General features: G+C 46.9%; 2 long non-coding RNA genes across 2 annotated transcripts in view; one reads left to right on the forward strand and one right to left on the reverse strand.

Moving 5' to 3' along the window:
- LOC121010287 (uncharacterized) overlaps positions 1 to 18,237 on the forward strand; it is a 50,375-nt gene that overhangs the window by 9,020 nt on the left and 23,118 nt on the right. The gene's annotated exons all lie outside the window — the stretch shown is intronic.
- Positions 13,456 to 14,886, reverse strand: LOC121010288 (uncharacterized). Its single transcript, XR_005781081.1, has 2 exons — positions 14,768 to 14,886; positions 13,456 to 13,808 (listed from the first exon to the last, which is right to left on the reverse strand). It is a non-coding gene; the product is annotated as an uncharacterized LOC121010288 (long non-coding RNA).

Genomic DNA, 18,237 nt, shown 5'->3' on the forward strand with positions numbered 1-18,237 from the left:
GACCGAGTCCCGTCTTGGGTCAGGCACCAAGCCAGGTCCTTCACGTGCTTTGTCCCATTTAATCCTTCCAACGAGCCTGTGACAGAGGCATCCTCAGTCCATTCTATCTTGGCGATCTGACGTGACAGATTGAAGGGGAGGAACTGGGGGGCAAGAAAGACTTGGAAGGGGAGGGGCGGGGAGGGGGTCTTCAAGGGTGAGGGTGAGTGGAAACTGGAAGCCTAAGGCGTGGGGGGTGGCTCCTCGGTGGGAACAAGTGGGTGACACAGGAGTCCGGTGGGTGGAGAGACGGTGCCCACACAGGCTTTCGGTCACGTACGAGCCACTGGCTGTCCAATATTTGTTTTTATTTCCCTGCATGGTTAATTATTGAAGCCAGTGGGTGATAAGGCAGCGGCCCTCCCGCCCAGAGAGCCAGGGCGGTAATGAAGCAGATAAGCTTCTAGGTAGTGGCTGCTTGGACCGTCATTAACAACTCTGCTGAGAAACTCTCAGCAAGAAACTCTGCAAGTTGTGGGACTAACCGTGGCAGGAGAGAGAGACAGAGGTGGCAGGAGAGAGAGACAGAGGCACCAGGAGAACAGAGTAGGGATCCAGTCTGGTCTAACAGCCCCAGGGCCTCAAGAGCAAGCTCCCGGGGCCTGGCTCAGCCCTCTCACTCCTGACTGCGTGGGGAACCTAAAGACTGACACCCCCGCCCCCTTCTCCGGGGGCCCCCCCCCCCCACCGGCCACCAAAGGGAGGCTTCTCTGCTCTAGGTGCCCGCCTGCGTTTCTTCAACATAACTCCAAGTGGCAGGTGTTGGTCTATCTTCTGTCGGAGGAAACAGGCTCACGGAGCCCAGCTGACTCCTCTTAAGCTCCAACTGTTGCCTGTCGGGTTCTGTGCCAAGAACTTCCCGTTTTTTAAGGGTATTTTATTTACTTATTTATTAATTAATGTATATGAGAGACAAAAACTGGGGGTGGAGGGGAGGGGCAGAGAGAGAGGGGGAGAGAGAGGGAATCACAGATTCCATGCTCAGCATGGAGCCCGATGCCGGGCTCGATCCCACGACCCTGGCATCATGACCTGAGCCAAAAATCAAGAGTCAGACTCTTTAAAAAAAAATTTTTTTTAATGTTTATTTATTTTTGAGAGGCAGAGCGCAAGTGGGAGATGGGCAGAAAAGACGGGGAGACAGAATCGGAAGCAGGCTCCAGGCTCTGAGCTGTCAGCACAGAGCCTGACGGGGCCTCGAACCCATGAACCAGGAGCTCATGACCTGAGCCGAAGTCAGACGCTTCACTGACCGCGCCCCCCAGGCGCCCCCAGACATTCCCTTTGTTTTAGCTCAGGAGTCGGCAAATTATGACCCGCGGGCCATATGTGCAAATTACATAAAATTCAGTGTCTATAAGTTTTTAAACAGCCTCATTGGGATATAATTAATGTATTATCAGGATGTTTTGAAAGTGTAGAAATCTAGTGCTTTTTAATATGTTTAAGGGGGTGTGAAAAAACTCAATATCAAGATACTTTAATATGATATTTTTTTAAGTAAAAATTAATGCCCCCCAACATCTATGATAAACTATCAACATTTTAAATAAAGGCAGGGTCTGTAACAGTGCGGTGTTGAGCCATATCGGGGCCTGCGGCAAAAAAAAAAAAAAAAAAAAAAAAGAAAAAGAAATCATTCTGATTCTATAAATTTAAAAATTAAAAACTTAATATTTGTTCATCATGGGTTTTTCCGTTCATTTTGATTTTTTAAAAAATGAGGCATTAAAATATTTACTGTGATTACAAAAGGAAAAAATAAAAGAATAAAATATTTACTGTGATTACCGAAGTTTTTGGTGTCACCTTAAATTTTGCCCCCCAGTGCAAGTGGCTCCCGCCCCTCTCCCTAATCTCAGGCCTTTGTGTGAGAGCCCCAGGCTAGAGCAAGTAGCATTTCATGTAGAGAGGCAGCTGACAAGGCAGGCCAGCAGCTGGGAGGGGACAATTTTGCTCAGATTCCTAGAACTTTGGTCACATTGTAAGTGGTAAAATTTTCTTTTATATTGTAAAAACGTGCAAACAACATAAACAAAGATTTTATGAACATACTTTGTTTCTGATTCTAATAATAATAGAAGCACCTGGGTGACTCAGTCAAACATCCGACTTGATTTCAGCTCAGGTCATGATCTCACAGTTTGTCAGATCGAGCCCTGCATGTGGCTTTGCCCAGCCGGCAAGGTGTCTGCTTGGGATTCTCTCTCTCTCTCTCTCTCTCTCTCTCTCTCTGCCCCTCCCCTGCTCGCTTGCTCTCTCTAAGTAAATAAATATGCATGAAAAAAATGGTTAAATAAAAAAATAAAAACAAATAAAAATAATCAAGGGTTCTTGCAAAAACAAAAAAACAAACCCCACAGAAACCTTCAAACAGAAGAAAATAAAATTCGCTCCAAATGCCATGCCCCAGAGATAAGTACTGTGAGCATCTTCAGTGTCCCTCCTTCCTTCCAGATTATTCTCCACACATTTACAGAGAGGCATCCGTATTCAGTTTATGTAAATGAGATCACACCATGCATGCTGTTCTGTGATGTGCCTTTTTGCTTGACAATATGTCCTGAACATTCTTCCCTCTCACTGAATGCAGACCCACAACATCATTTTTAATGGCTGTGTCGTACTCTGTCATAAGATACAGCAGGTGCCCAGTAAACCCCCAGCTCACCAGCACGTGGCTGCTTCTGATAAGGAGGAATTCTTTTAAGAAAGATAAATCATTTCCACTTACTCCCAAACAACAGATTTCGGTTTTTCCCTCCTCATCCTGTCTGCATGTACATGACGTACTTTTACATAGGTGCTGTCATAGCGAACATTCCATTTATATGTTGCAAAGCTCGGCGTGTTGTAAACGTTTCCTCAGGCTATTTTATGGCCTCCGTCCAGTTTTCCCTTCCTCCAGGGTCAGCAAACTTCACATAGTCATTGTTTGCTTGTTTGTTTTAACAGTCTTTTCAGAAGGCTTTTAAAAACCAAAAAAACCAAAAAAACAAAACAAACGGAAAAAATTCTTAGCTTGTTGGCTGCGTAAAAAACAGGCCTCCGGTTGAATTTGACCCGTGGGTTTGCCAGCCTACAGGCCATTTTGCCATCCTGGTGTCTGGGCTGCAGGGAAGGTCTCTATGTATACAGCTTTTTCCTTCTTTTGAAACACTTCCTTTGGATAACTTCCCAGGAACGAGATTACCGGGTAATTGGGCAGCGATGTTTTTATGGCTCCTGGTATACGTTGCTGTGTTTTCAGGTTTGTGCCAACCAACAACTTGTGAACGTACAGGTTTCTTATAACCTCACCAGCACTGGGTATTAGCAGTCTAAACTTTATGCTAATTCAGTAGCTATACAACGATATCTTGTTTTTATTTCTACATCTGATTGTTCTCAAAGTAGGAGATTTTTCTCACGTGTTTGGTTGTTCTTCGTGAAGTCACTTTAGAGAACCCGAATGTCAGAATCAGCTGACAAGGAGCCATCCTGAGCCCCTTTCTGTGGCTCAAAGATGAGATGCTCCTTTGGTTCAAATGCAAGTTTGCATGTAACTTCTCAGTGAGTTCTGCCGCATTAAAATGGCAGAGAGAAGCCCGGTGAGGCCTTATCGCTCTGTGGCAGCAAAAAGGACTGGAAAGTAGGTCGAGGAATTAATCCTGCTGGTTCCAGTAATTAGAGCAGACAATGGGGTCGAAAGTTCAGGCTGAGCTGGGGAATGCAGCCGGAGTGTCTCTTACCAGGCTGGGGCACATTGGTCCCCCCCCCCCCAGCCTTCGGCACTGCCCCTGGACCAGGCCTCCCCATCATCCCCAAGTGTGTTTTCTTTTCGCCCCCTCTTCCAGTTTAGAAAGCCGTTTTTGGCTTTTCCTCCCCTGAGACATCAGACGGTCCCAGAGGCAGAAAAATGATCCCAGGGAGGACCCTCCTGCCTTCCAAAGGAACCTCTCCCCCCACCGCCAAGGTTATTTTCCTCCTCCAGCTGCAGCAACTGGTAAGAAGTATCGTTCTGCATCTCCGATCGAGTGCAAAACCAACGTGACATGCTCCCTTAATTCTCCACGCAGGTCGGCATGTAAGCCTTTAGCACATTCGGTGCATTAAAATGACGAGGAGAGGCTGATAAGGTGGGACTCTGGTAGAAAGATCTAGAAGCGTGAGGTCAGTGTTGAAGTGAATGTAGAGTCCTGCTAACCCTTTCTAACCAGGTGGTTTACAGAGAGCGTCGATGGCCATCTCAACAGGCCACGGGAGCCAGACAGGTAATGTGACAGAGTGAAGGAGGCCGCTGGATGCATGACAATAGGTGGTGGTGAGGACTGTGGTGAAACAAAAAAACGTACATTCTCGCCCCAGAGCATTTGCAGGCCAGTCTTTAAAAATCCTAGTTCCGGCCAAACAAAACAAGTTTGCAAGGCTGAAGTTGGCTCCGTAGTCCGCCCAGCTTGTGAACTCCAGAAGAGTTGGCGGCTTCCTCCGTGTCTCCATTTCCCCGTCCTTCCTCAGCTCTGCTCTACACAGATAGGCTCACCCTGACCCCACGATGAAAAACACCAAAGCTTCCCCCACAGGATCAGCTTGGGGTGGACAGGTGACACATGTCCAGTTAATGATGCGAGGGTCTCTGCTGTGGGCGAACTTGAGAGCAGGTGGTCTAGTCTGAACACCCTGAGTTGTGAGGAACGGGGACCTGCTCAGGTCCCACGGACAAGACAGGACGTATTGTAAAGACGGAGTTCTCTCAGAAACCAAGGACGGGGAATCCATGAAGAACAGAGAAGCCTACTGAGAAATGGAAAACCCCTGGGAAGTATTCCCAGGCTGGGACCGAGGCGGGTTCTCCGACATGGGACGTGAGTGCAGGCAGGTATCTTAAAGTGGGTCTATTTCATAGGACTCAGGAACAGATACATCATTCAGTTGAATGAGCTTGAGATTTTAGCCCGAGTGCCCAATGAGTGCCTAGCAGGAATATAACCTACTGCTGAGAACCACGCATACACCCCCTCCATCTGTTTCCCCAAACTGCGTGTAGAATTCAACTTTCCACTAAGGCCTCAGAAACGAGTTGATAGAGGCTCATTAATTAAGCTTAACGAGCTGTGTGTGGCCACCAATTAGGAGATGTGTGGAGGGATTTCTCCTTCCCGGATGCTGAATTGGAGCCCCACAGAACAAGTTTGGGTAGTGGCATGGGAAGAGAGCCCACCTTGTCTGATGCCCACGCCTGTGATTTCAGAGGGGTTCAGGCTGGTGTTTGGGGATCAGAGGTAGAATGGGCAAACATCCCAAATAGCTATGAGTGGGGAAAACCACAGATAACCACAAGCTGGGTCCTTCGAGAGGTGTGTGGTCAGGGATGGTGAACGTGAGGTGGGCCAGCACATCCACGGACACGAGCACTCTCATGGACAGGACGTGAGTCCAAGCGGAAGGACTGGAAACGGGGAGAATGGAAACAGAGTGGGGACAAAGAACCAGGATGTTCCGGCCATGCCAGCCTTCTTTCAGGGGTCTTAAAAATGTCAAGAACTTGGGGCTCCTGGGCGGCTCAGTCAGTAAAGTGTCCGACTCTGGATTTCGGCTCAGGCCATAATCTCATGGTTCGTGAGTTCAAGCTCTGCGTCGGGCTCTATGCTGACAGTGCGGAGCCTGCTTGGGATTCTCTCTCTTACTCTCTTTCCCTCTGTCCCTCCGCCACTCGCTCGTATGTGCACGTACTCTCTCTCTCTCTCTCTCAAAAGAAATAAGTGTTTAAAAAAATGCCAAGTGCTTTTCTACTTCATATCTTTGGCCACGTGGTTTCCTGGCCTAGAACAGTCTACACCTGATTCTTTGCATGGCTGAATACCTTGCAGGCTTCAGGCCTCAGCTTTCTTTTGCCGTCTCCTTGGTAATGCCTTCAATAGTCAGTGCCATTCATTTTGTCTGCCTGACATCCATACCAATTTTGGGGGTGACGGCATCATTTTCAGTGGATTCGTCAGCGTTGCCGCAGTAACAAACAACCCCAAGTGTAGTGGTTTCCAACAACAAACATCTATTTCACGTTTATTACATTTCAGCTGCCGCAGCTCTGCTCCACGTACCTCTTACGCTGGGACACAGACTGAAGGGGCAGCCCCCATTTGGGACACGTTGCCTTTATGGCTCACGGAAAACAGCAGGTGACAGAACTGAACTGAGCAACCTCTCTTAAAGCTTTCAGTTCAGGGGCGCCTGGGTGGCGCAGTCGGTTAAGCGTCCGACTTCAGCCAGGTCACGATCTCGCGGTCCGTGAGTTCGAGTCCCGCGTCGGGCTCTGGGCTGATGGCTCGGAGCCTGGAGCCTGTTTCCGATTCTGTGTCTCCCTCTCTCTCTGCCCCTCCCCCGTTCATGCTCTGTCTCTCTCTGTCCCAAAAATAAATAAACGTTGAAAAAAAAAAATTAAAAAAAAAATAAATAAATAAAGCTTTCAGTTCAGATCTGGCATGTGAATATGAGTCAGATCTGCTGACACTCCATTGGCCAAAACCAGTCACATGTCCAAGTCTGTCAGGGACGGGGAACTATATACCACTTCTGGGAAGCACAGCAATTTCTTTATGTGAAACATTTAAGACACTCCACCCCTTCCTGCTCCCTAGATCCCCAGAATTTCCCTGGTTCCTGTCTTTCCTGAACCTCATCCAGTCTTTTTCTGTTGCTTCTGTGAGCCACCTGCCATCTTTCCAATCAACTTCCAGCATCATTTTCTGTTGCTTGCACCCACAGAACCCTGACCACTGTGTTTAAACAGGGCCTCCCCTGCTATTCTCCACCTCAATACCTTGTTTGGTTTTTTAAGCACCCAGATTTATGTAATTGCTTTGCTGTTTACTTGTGTGATGTCTTTTTCCCATACCAGACTGTAAGCTTAATGCAGACAGGAAATGTGGCCACTGGATCACCACTGTATGCGCCAGAACTAAAATATGTCTGACATATTTTAGAGTCTTAGTGAATATTCATTAAGTATGTGGAGGAGGTCTTTGGCATGTGGAGGTCAGGACTGGAATTTTAATGTTATTTATGGATACTTGCTGTCTGAAGTGTGTTGTGTGGATAAGTCATTATGGTTTAAATGTGCAGGGTCTGGGTTGACGTAAGGGCAGCGGGAAAGGTCAGGGCTATTGACATGTGTGTGAGTTGGGGGTCAGCTAGAGCACCCCAGAGAGGGGATTTCTGAATTTCCAGATCTTGGAACAGTGGCTCTCCAATTCGATTTGACCTTGGGCTCACTTAGGCACGGCCAAAGCCTCTTCCTGCCTCCGGAGCCCCAGTTTCCCGTCTCTGATTTGTGCAGTAGGAGTTTTACAGTGTTGGCAAACGTGGAGCAGGAGCCACACTTCCAAGAGGAGCACGGCGCTGAGTTCTTGGTAAACCCTAGTAACATCCTAATTTTAGTTATGACTAGTAAGTCGTAGTAACTCACTTAGTAGTTTCCTAGAAAGTGGCACTTAGTCATGCATAAAGCTGGAAATCGATGAATGGATGTGTTACTTGTTCATAAGAACCAGAGGAAGAGTGGCCTTTGGGTGGGAACCGTGGGCCCACGCCGTGGGCTGCAGGCCACGGACTGAGAGCCACTCCACTAAAACCTGCGGGTGGCAGAGGTCTGGGGGCGGGCGGGGCGGGGGGGCGTTGGGCTCCGGAGTCACAGTGAGGGCCCCCATATCCCAAGTACAGCCAGAATTGTCCATAGAATGAATAAACAATACCTCCCACACGTAGGCATATGACTAGATTTTTAGTGCAAGGGGAAAAAAAGTTCCATTAAAAGCAGGAAATAATTCATAGCGGCTTTTTGTTGTTATGCCTTTTCTCAAACAGGTTCGTGAGCAGGTGGGTGAGATTTGGGGAGGTTTTAAAGAGGGCATCGCGGTGCTGAACACTGGGATGGCTGGGGATGGTTGCCGCGGGGGAGAAGTGTGGGGCTTGGTTTTGTGCCTCCCTCAGCTACGGAAGCCAAAGAGGGACAAATTCTTCCTCACCTTTCTGGACACTCACCACCTCCCACCTGACACTGTTTCCTGAGGCCGGCAATCACTTCCTCCTTCCCCAGGCGAGCACAGAGCGTTGGGTTTGCATAAGCTAAACGCATGTATGGTGTAACCCCGTGGTAATAAGTTTTTAATATTATTCTTTAAAGTTACATTAAAAAAAAAAAAAGTCATCAGGAGTCCCTTTCTGTCCACCTCTCAGCTCTGCCTTCTTTGGGTTGGCTTCCTTTGCAGGCAGGACCTCCCACAGATGGCCCCCAGCAGCTACTAGCTCACATTCTACCAGCTTAGCAATCCTACCAAGAAAAGAAAGCCTCTCTCCCCATGGTTTCAGCCAAAAAATAGCTGCCATTCATTGAGTGCTTCTTCGGAGCCAAGCCCACCTCCCGAGCACGTTCCAGGATTCTCTCATTTATTCCTCACAGTGCCTGTCTGATGTCGCTGCTATTATTATCCGACTTTAAAGAGAGGACGCTGAGGTTACATAAACGAGCCCAAGGTCACCGGGCTACTAAATGCCAGAGCCGGAACCCATGTTCTCAATCACTGCACTCCGCTGCCTGCTGCTACCCCGGGCTTTCCTGCAGTGATTCTCCAGATCTCCGGGGTTGGGAAGGGCCCGTAGTTGACAATGGTGACTCAGTATCAGCTCTGTTCCGTCCAGCTGCTTTAGGAGTATTATCTCATTTTTGTCCCCATTGCCCGGGTAAGGAAACCGAGGCTCAGAGAGGTTACTTCATTTTCCCATGCTTGCACAGAGAGAAAGTAAGAGAATTCAACATCGGAAACCAAACGTGCTGGATTGTAAAGTCCCTCCCTTAAGGGCCTTGGCACTTGGTGGTCCCTCTGCCTGGAACACCCTTCCCCTAGGGGCCTATGTGACTCAGCCGGCTCTTTCCTCCAACCTGTTCTCACGAGGCCATTCCTGAATAATCTGTTTAAAACTGCAACTTGCCTCCTCTATGTCTCCCTAAGCCCCTTTACCTGGCTCTGCTTTTTGTTCCAGAGCATTTAGAACCTTTTAACACACTAGGTAATTTTCTTATTATGACTTATTACTTCTTGCTTATCTCCCCCTGCTAGACAGTAACTGATGAAGGTGAGGGTCTGATACATCCCAATTTTCTAGAATAGGGCCACACATAGTAGGTGTTCAATAAACATTTGGTAAGTGAATGAATGATAGGAATATAGATGGCAGGTCAAGAAATCATCCCAAGGCCATGTCTTAAATTCCATATTGAGTCCACTCAGAGTAGACAGGAGCTTAGAGAGGGGCTAAGGGCATGTGAACCCAGAACATCAGATGGTCTGTGATAGGTGTAGAAGCCAGGAGGGGCTTGGTTTTGTGCCTCCTGCAGTGCTACAGAAGTCACCCAGGAACAGATCCAGCCCTCAGCTTTCCAGATGGAACTCGACACCTCCCACCTGGCCCTTTGCTTCTGGAAGATCATACTCCCGTCCTCATTACCAAGTGGAGGTCAGGCTGCCAAGAATGGGTTGGGAAGTTAGAAAACAGTGTGGAGGGACTGTGTCTTGTTCTGAGTTGGCTGTTGATTCTCCAAGCTTAACAGGAAATGAGGAAAAGCTTCCCAAAGCCCACGAGTGATGCCGGCCCTGGGACATGGGGCAAGTCCCCGCCTCAGTTTCCCCCTGTGCAAATGAGCAAATGAATGTTAGTTATGAAGCTCAGAATTTGGTTAGGGTTCTATGAGGACCAGAAATAGAAAGAGAGTCACCTGGATAGAGAAATAAGTTTTTGGAAGGTTGTGGCATGGCTCTGGAATTAAAGGAGAGATGAGCCCCCAGGTCTTGGGAACAGGGTAGGCCAGAACAGACCTGCAGCTCTTGGCTACAGGGACTCATGACAGACGACTACCAGATGACTCGGCAGGCGTCCACCCTCTACCCTGACGAGTCCAGCTTCTAGACAAAATCTTTCTCTGGTCTTGCTTGGGTGACACCCAAAGGCTGGGTCGGTGAAGATAGGTTCTTTGAGTTCCTATCATGTCCCAGGCTCTGTTTTAAGGCCCAAGGATGCAGCTGTAAACAAGACAGACAAGATCTCTCCTGAGTGACCCGGTGGCGGGGAACACAGACCAAAAGCACACAAACAGGTAAGGGAATCTTAGGTCCTGACCAGTACTTTGAAGAAAATAAACTAGGGCAGATCAGGATCTTGGAAGGGGCAGCATTCGTGACGGCCTTGTAGGATTTCCCTGGCAGCGAGGGGAGGAGGAATACTCCAGGCATGAGGGGCAGTAGTGTGAACGCACACAGGCCTAAGTGCAGGGCAAGTCCTGGGTGTGGAAATAAACCAAGGAGGAGTGTGGGTGTGGAAGCAGGGCAAGGATGTTGGGGTCACACCAGGTAGAGGCCCCAAGAATCGAGGAGTCTACACTTCACCTCTCAGTTCCGGTGGATCAAGCGGACGGTGTCAGTTCCCGTGCAGTAGACCTCTCTTTCCCGTTCCTTTGGGAACCTGCCTTTCTCCCGCTAGAGTAACATTTTAGAATTACAGTTCCCGTAGGAATTCCCGAAGGCATAGGGGTGACGCTACCAGGGGAAGGAAGAGGGGTGCCGAACAGAGTAGAAAAAGGTACATCTCCTGTAATCAGAGTCCTTCTTCAGTCAACAGTGAATATGTATTGAGGACCTACTTACCAGGTGCCACACCTGTCCCTGACACGGAGCCATGGGGTCTTGGCTAGAATCTTCCCTCCGATGCTCCACTTCTCACTAGTGGACTCAGCTACTCTCTGCTTGGCTTCAATTGTGGCATTTTTTCAACTCCAGATTCCCAAAAGAAGTCTGGTTCTCTTGTGTTTCGAGTCCAACTATATCAGAGGCCACGGCCTGGGTCCAATCAGGACCCATCCTGGGACACAAAACAGCTCCCTGAATGGCCCGGGACACAATGGCTCCCTGAATCAGGGTGGTTTCCATACAGAGGGAGATTCGGTGGGAAGGGCTCCATGTTAACATAGCCACTTAAAGTCATAAGCAAGGATTATTACAGCAGGTCAGCCTTATAATGTCCTTCACTGAAGCCAAAACATCACTCCTGACGTGCACCCAGTTATCTTAATGGTACTGGCTAGAGTCCTGTGCCAAGCTTGCAGATTCGGTCCCATGCGCTAGGGAAAAAAGGTTATGAAGTCTCCTAATGCAGACAGTAACAATGATAGGGATGCAAATTATTACTGACAAATTTTTACCACTGCGTTTGCATTAAACCATTTAAATACTATTAAATGATTTATACTTTGAAAAGGTCCCCATTTTCCTTTGCAGGGTATGGGAGGCACAATCAGCTAATGACTCGTAATCTCTGAGGAAGAGGCATAATGACACAGAGCGGGGAAACAGACATGCATACGTTGCTGAGGTTTTGTACAACTGGGCCTGCCTTTCTGAAGAACAATTTGGCAATAGGTATTAAACATTAAAAACATACAATCCCTTTGGTCCGGCCCTTCTAGGAACTTATCCGAAGGACACGGTCAGAGACGTACGTGGAAATGTTCTCCCAAGGTGGTTCACGGCAACATTAATATAATACTGAAAAATTAGGAGCAACTTAAATGTCCAACAGTCAGGGATTAGCTGAGTAAATTATGGCACAGTGCAGTCCAAAAATATTGCACAGGAACATAGTAATTGACACAAGAAAATGTGGCATGTGAGAAAGCAAGTCATGAAACATTATGAACGATATGCCATTTTTGTAAGGTCAATTTTGGAAATCTTTGGCTCATAGGATAGAGTGGAGGGCTACAGAGCAAGGGCTTTGAGGTCGGACACAGGAGTTCAATTCCCAGCTTCAACACTTGTGCTATGAGCCTCAGCTTCCTCATCTGCGAAACGGAAACGGGGCCAGATAGTCCCTGGATAACATCTAAGGGAATGGCTCTCATTAGATAGACGTTTCTAATTAAAATGGTGGCTGAGGGGGTGTGTGGGCGTGTGTGTGCATGCGGGCACATTTGTGTGCTCACCTCGCGGTGCTTTCTGGATGCATTCAATTCTTTCTGAAATAGGCAGGTATTGCTTTTGTAATTAGGAACAAAGTCATTACCATAAAAAAGGAGAGGCAGAAGAGGAACCCTGAGAATATTATTCAACATAAGAAATGTCATTGGGACAGAAGGAATGTCAACTGTGTGCTAATTTCCCATCTCTGTCTGCTCTCAGAGTCGTCTGTCTGTTTTGAATCATCCTGTGACATTTCTGTTCTTAAGGACTTCTTCCAAGAATTAAAAAAAATAATAATAATAAAAAGGAAAGATAGAAAGAACCCCCCCCCCCCAAACTGCAAGCCATGTGGGTGAGTGCAACTTGGAGAAAATATTTCCAAAATGTTGTAGCCAATACAGACCTTGTTTTAAACCTCAGACATCCTAAGCAAATATCTCGATGACGCTTGTAAACCATAGGAAGTTCCTCCGCTTGGTAACACCTTGCTTGTTGGAGATAATTTAGAGAGAAGGATTCAAGGACCTTCACTGGTTTTGCCTGCCCGGCGTTCACCCTTCTCTGATACCGACCTTCCTCCCCTCCCCCGCCGTAGCCAGGTCTCAGAACCTGGATATTTCTCTGGGAGAATGCCCTCCTCCCCTTGATCCTGGCGGTTGCAATGGGCCTGCGGGTAGGCAGTGACCAATTTTGACTTACAAGAGCAACACTGTTCTGGCCACTGGGATTGGCTCAAGGGTGAGCACGTGACCCAAGCTGGGCCAATCAGAGCCAAAGACTCTTAGCCCCGGGATTTTTACCTTTCCTATCGAGAAGCAGGTGCTTTCTTTCCACTGGGATGCTGGGCTGGTAGAATGTACAGCTGAGACAGCCAGGAACAGCTTTCACGGCATTTAGGGGAAGCCTGCTTGAGAATGGAAGGGACACAAAAGAAGGAAAGCCAGGAAATGGACAAAGTCAGTTTCCTGCTGACATCCTTTAAACACAGGGACTCAGCCTTGCCTAATGCTAGCAAACATTCCTTTCTGTTTCAACCAGTTTTCGTTGGTTTTCTGTTGCTTGCAACTGAAAAGGTCCTGAATGCTACCGGAGATCAGTCTGAAGTGGCAGATACATTCATTTCATTGTCAGTTCCTAAGAGTCTATAGTGTTTATAGTATTTCAGGTGCTAATGACTCATTCAGTGTTTCTTAAGTAGAGCTCCTCCAGGACTGGCTGCACAGAACACCTAAGAGCCCTTTGTAATTAGCTCATTAAAGGAACCCTGGCAAAGTGGTTGTCAACTTGCTTGAAAACAGTTGTCTTGAGTCGGCTAAGCCTTTCTCCCCTGCTACCTCGCACGCGCGCTTGGCCTTCGCAAAGCATTTTTCAGAGTCAGAACAAATCTAGGCCCGCATTCAAGCCCTGGTCCAATTAGTAGAATTCTCACTAAATATTGAAGTGAGTCTTTATTTGTAATTCGTTCACACTAACAGAAACAGTAACACAAACAAAACATTGCAAAGAGGTTGTGTTTTCTACAGAGAGCCACCAGCCGCCGTTCTGCGTTATAATGTACGCTGAAGATAACGGTGAGGCTACTTATATTTCTTTTTATCACCCTGTTTCCACTCTTTTTGGTATTTACCAAGCTGTAGATCGCCTCAAAATGTTGAGTTTCCCGGGTAGTTGTTCCTTTCCCCTTGTCAAAACGTTTGAAAGGATCGTCAACCATCTGAGGGTTTGATTCGCATCCAAACAAGTCTTTACTGGATTTGCAGGGGCTACAGGACAGGGTCAGGTCTGAAAGAGATGGAAAGATGAGGGACTCTAGTCCAAGTCTCCTGGCGATCACTGCCTGGTTGGGGAGATAAGAATGTGGTTTAGTGTCGAGAGCCCAGTCTACCTCCATTTCTGGCCTCTCATTTCCTAGCTATGTCCTTGGGTAACTTATTGAAGCCCTCTGTACCTCAGTTCTTCATCTGTGCAATGGGAATAATAATGCTAGTATCTACCAAATAGTTATATTAAGACGATTAAATGAGTTAGTCTATATGAACTGCATAGAACAATGCCTAACTCTCATAAAATAAGAAAGATAACTCTGACTTTTTTCTTTTGAGAAAAAAAGGCAGTTATCTTTCTTATTTTATGCCTTCATAGATCTCTTTCTTTCAACGGTTATTTATTTTGGAGAAAGAGAGAGACAGAGCACGAGTGGGGGAGGGGCAGAGAGAGAGGGAGACAGAATCCGAAGCAGGCCCCAGGCTCCAAGCTGTCAGCACAGAGCCTGACTTAGGGCTCGAACCCACGAGCCGCGAGATCATGACCTGAGCCGAAGTCAGTGCTCAACCAACTGAGCCACCCAGGTGCCCCGTATGTCTTCACAGATCTCTTGTGTAATGGCTGATGTTAATGATTTTCCAGCAATTCTCAAGTATATCTTGGGATCAAATATCAGCATGTTTGACGATAGCCACATGTATCCCTCAAAAGATCTCTTAGGAAATGGCAACACTGGTCATCCACAGACTATCTCTCAATACGGGATGTTCCGTCTAGCCAATTTATCCCACATTATTCTTTGGTTGAGAGTAGGATGAAGCAATTGCCTCAAACTTAGGGGTCAGATTATATGAGAAATGACGACCGTTAACCACTGGAAAACATTTGTAAAGACTGGATTCCCTCTCAGGGCAAGAGAGGCTGATGACCCCTGAAATGGCAAGGGACGAGCACCCGCAGGCCCCACCCACACTCACCTGGGCAGGTGCATACACCATACGTGACTGAATCCATGTACATTAAAGGTGTGTAGGCTGCGATTTCCCTCTATTCAATTTGCTTAGTAATAAGACAGTTCAGAGACGGTAGACATGAGGGCTAGTCTAGTTCCCGAGTTCAGCACACCTTTACCTTGGAGGTCCTTATTACAAAAAGCATGAAAACGGGGCTTCGAAGCCTGTGACTTGAGTATGAAGCCTGGAACTACAGTCTACCGGGCGGGGGGTGACCTTGGGGCCAGTCACTTGCTCTCCCCCAGCGCCCGTCTCTTCCTACGACGAAGGGGATCTCAAAAACCTATACCACCCACAGTTACTGGGAGAATGGAGATAAAGTGTGTATAGATGTTGGGATCCAGGGCGCGCTCGCGTATTATTCACTAACTCAACAAACGCGGTGTGGGGCCAGGGTCTGGTCACCACGAGTAAGTCAGGCCCTGACCTCGGAAAGCACCCAGCCACGTGGGGAAATGCAGGAGTAAAAGTGTAATGGTGCTGTGAGGTGGCAAGTGTGATCGAGATGATTTTATAGTACCCGCCAACACTCTGGTCTTTTTGTAGCTCCGAGTGAAATGATCTGTTCTGTCGTGAAGGTGAGTTAATGCGCGTTTGGGTAGCTTCTGTTTGGCGTTCTGGAAGAGAAATGCAATTTGGAGTATCCATATCCTCGCTAGCCACGACATTGGGAGAACTGGCCAGTAGAAACGGTCTTCTTTGGTTCAGGGGAGTCATTCTGAATAACTGCTCATGATCAAATTAGACAGATTTGTTTTCCACTAGTAAACAGCCGCTAAGAGTTACCGAGTTTACACTGGGCATATTTTCTATTGAAAAGCAATACAGCTTGGCGTCAGATAGGTCCCACCATTTACTGGCTGTGTAGTTGGTGGCAAGTTATTTCACTTGTGTGAGCCTCGGTGTCTCCTCTTGAAGTGGGGCAGAAATAGTACCCATCTCACAGCGTCAAGGGAAGGATGCAGTGAGATGGCCTGACTCCATGGGAAGTGTTCAAAAATGGCCGTTATTTGGCTCAGTCGGTTCAGCGCCCGACTTCGGCTCAGGTCACGATCTCACGGTTTGTGAGTTTGAGCCCCACGTCGGGGTCTCTGCTGTCAGCACAGGGCCTACTTCAAATCCTCTGTCCTCTCTCTCTCTGCCCCTCCCCCAGACTCTCTCTCTCTCTTTCAATCTCAAAAATAAATAAACATAAAAAAAAAAAAAAAGGAAAACAGTTATCATCGTTGGCTTCAGAGGCAAAACCCTAGGCATGAGAGAGAGTCTGTGCTGGTACGATCTTTGTGACCTCTGCCGGGCTCCTCAGGAGGCCAGAGATGTTAAATTTAAGAGAGAGGTTACGTTCGTATGTAAACACGGGAGGCAAAAATGGATGGAGTCGAATTACCTTTGAAAAATCTCTGCCCATGTAGTAGGGCATATACGGTATTGTGTATGGACGCCCCCCCCCCCCCCCACCCTCGGGTTTGAGAACCACTGAGTCAGACCATAAGAAGGAATAAAAGGAAGGTTTGTCTCCAGCTGCCCGAGGACTCAAACCATTCTGTCTCTAAGGAAGAGGGTCTCAACGGAGGGCAGTTTCGCCCTGCCAGGGGACATTTGGCAATGTTTCCAGACATTTTTGGTTGTCATAACTAACGTGGGCTATGCTATTGGCATCTAGTGGGTAGAGGCGTCGGATGTTGCTAAACATTCTACAACACGGGACCGTCCTCAACAACAAAGGATTATCCAGCCTAAAATGCTGAGGCTGAGAAACCCTGCTGTCACCTAACTGTCAAATCCACACTTAGGACTGAGTCATGGGTAGAGTCTGCTATGATGTTTCTGTTTCTCGTGGGGGTTTAATGAGATGCCATATATAAGAGACCTTAGTACAGGGCCTGGCACATAGTAGGTACTTAATAAATAAATGTTTGCTGGCTTTGGATTCAAAATTACTGACTTCTCAACTCTAGGCGGAGAGACTTCCCTTGCAACGGTGAGATTTACAAAAAGGAGCTCTCATGAACTCCAACTCCATTCCCCACTCCCCTCGAAACAAGCTGGACCTGAGATAGGATTCTGTGAGTCCACAGCAAAGGGGTGGGAAGGTGGTTGGCACTCACATGCTAGGAAACTCTCAAGGACCACAAAGGCAAGAAAATTACTTTTAAATGAAAGAAATATTTCCATTTCATTTCAACCCTTAATGTATCATATAACTCTAATATCATTCCCTGTCCAACTGAAATATTGGAATCCAAATAATTCTTAAGTCATTTGGACTCTATTCAAATGTGAATTCATCTCTTTAATCATCTCTGCCCTTATTTTCGAAATACAGACTAATATTGAAACTTAAGAGTCTATTTGTGGATTTTCTTTTTAACTTTAAGATTTTTTTTTTTTTATGGTCACTGTTGCTTTCTTCCCCGTCATTATGTATTCGTCAGTGTGTTGAAGATCCTAAACTTGTCTTTTTTTATTTTTCATTTCCCTTCATTTAAATATTGTGGACAGCAAGCAGACTGAATAATGATGAATATGATTAATATTCTGACTTAATAAGTCTTTTGAAAGAGACCTTTTTATTCCAAGGAGGAAGTGTTGTTCTAGCAGCATATGGTGTCACAGTGACAGAGTCGAATGGAGGGTAACCAGACGGAAGGAAATGGCATTTTCTGGCCATACTGATGCTGAGAGGGAGTCACTCATTTGGTATCCTATTCCAATAAGTCCAGTGAAGGAAGGAAAATTTCTCCCAAAAGTGTGTTTCTGTGTCATGTCTGTCTTGAGAGCTTTCTTGAATCGAAATGCTATCTTGGCGTATCCGTGTGAAATGGAGTGAGACGTGTTATGTTCAGATGTGCTGTGTCTTCTCCACGATGTTCTCCTTTTGCCTAGGACACTTGTGATAGAAGACAAGACCGTACCAGGGTCCAGGGATAGCAGACACACAACAGGTCCACCACTCTTCGTTCCCTTGCCTATGGCAGACATTACCAATCGATCATAGCACTCTTTTCCGAAGACCATGCACACAGCCACCACCAATTGATTGCAGAGTCAGCACACAAGATAAAAAAGATTTCCTGCCTCTGCTAGGGAAAGAAAGTTATGCTTAGAGGAGCTTTGGAATGTCACCACCACTGTATCCTTTTCTAGAAACCTCTTCAGTGCCGCAAATCCTGTTTGCCCAAAGGTTAGAATAGAAGAGGGACATGTTGGTTTTGCTTTCTACATAGCAAACTATGCAGAAACAAGCAAACTGAATGAATTCTCCTTCTTTCTTAACCGACTGAGCCACCCAGGTGCCCCATTCTCTTTCTCTCTTGATAGAACCTGAGTCCATAGCTTTTAAGCAAGGTGCAGATTTATCTTTATGTTTTTACAATTTACCTCTTGAAACCATATAATATTATATGATCCCCCCCCCCCCAAAAAAAAAAAAA

The sequence above is a fragment of the Herpailurus yagouaroundi genome, unplaced genomic scaffold (genome assembly GCF_014898765.1).
Source record: "Herpailurus yagouaroundi ecotype Mexico unplaced genomic scaffold, PumYag 191, whole genome shotgun sequence".
Taxonomy (NCBI): domain Eukaryota; kingdom Metazoa; phylum Chordata; class Mammalia; order Carnivora; family Felidae; genus Herpailurus; species Herpailurus yagouaroundi.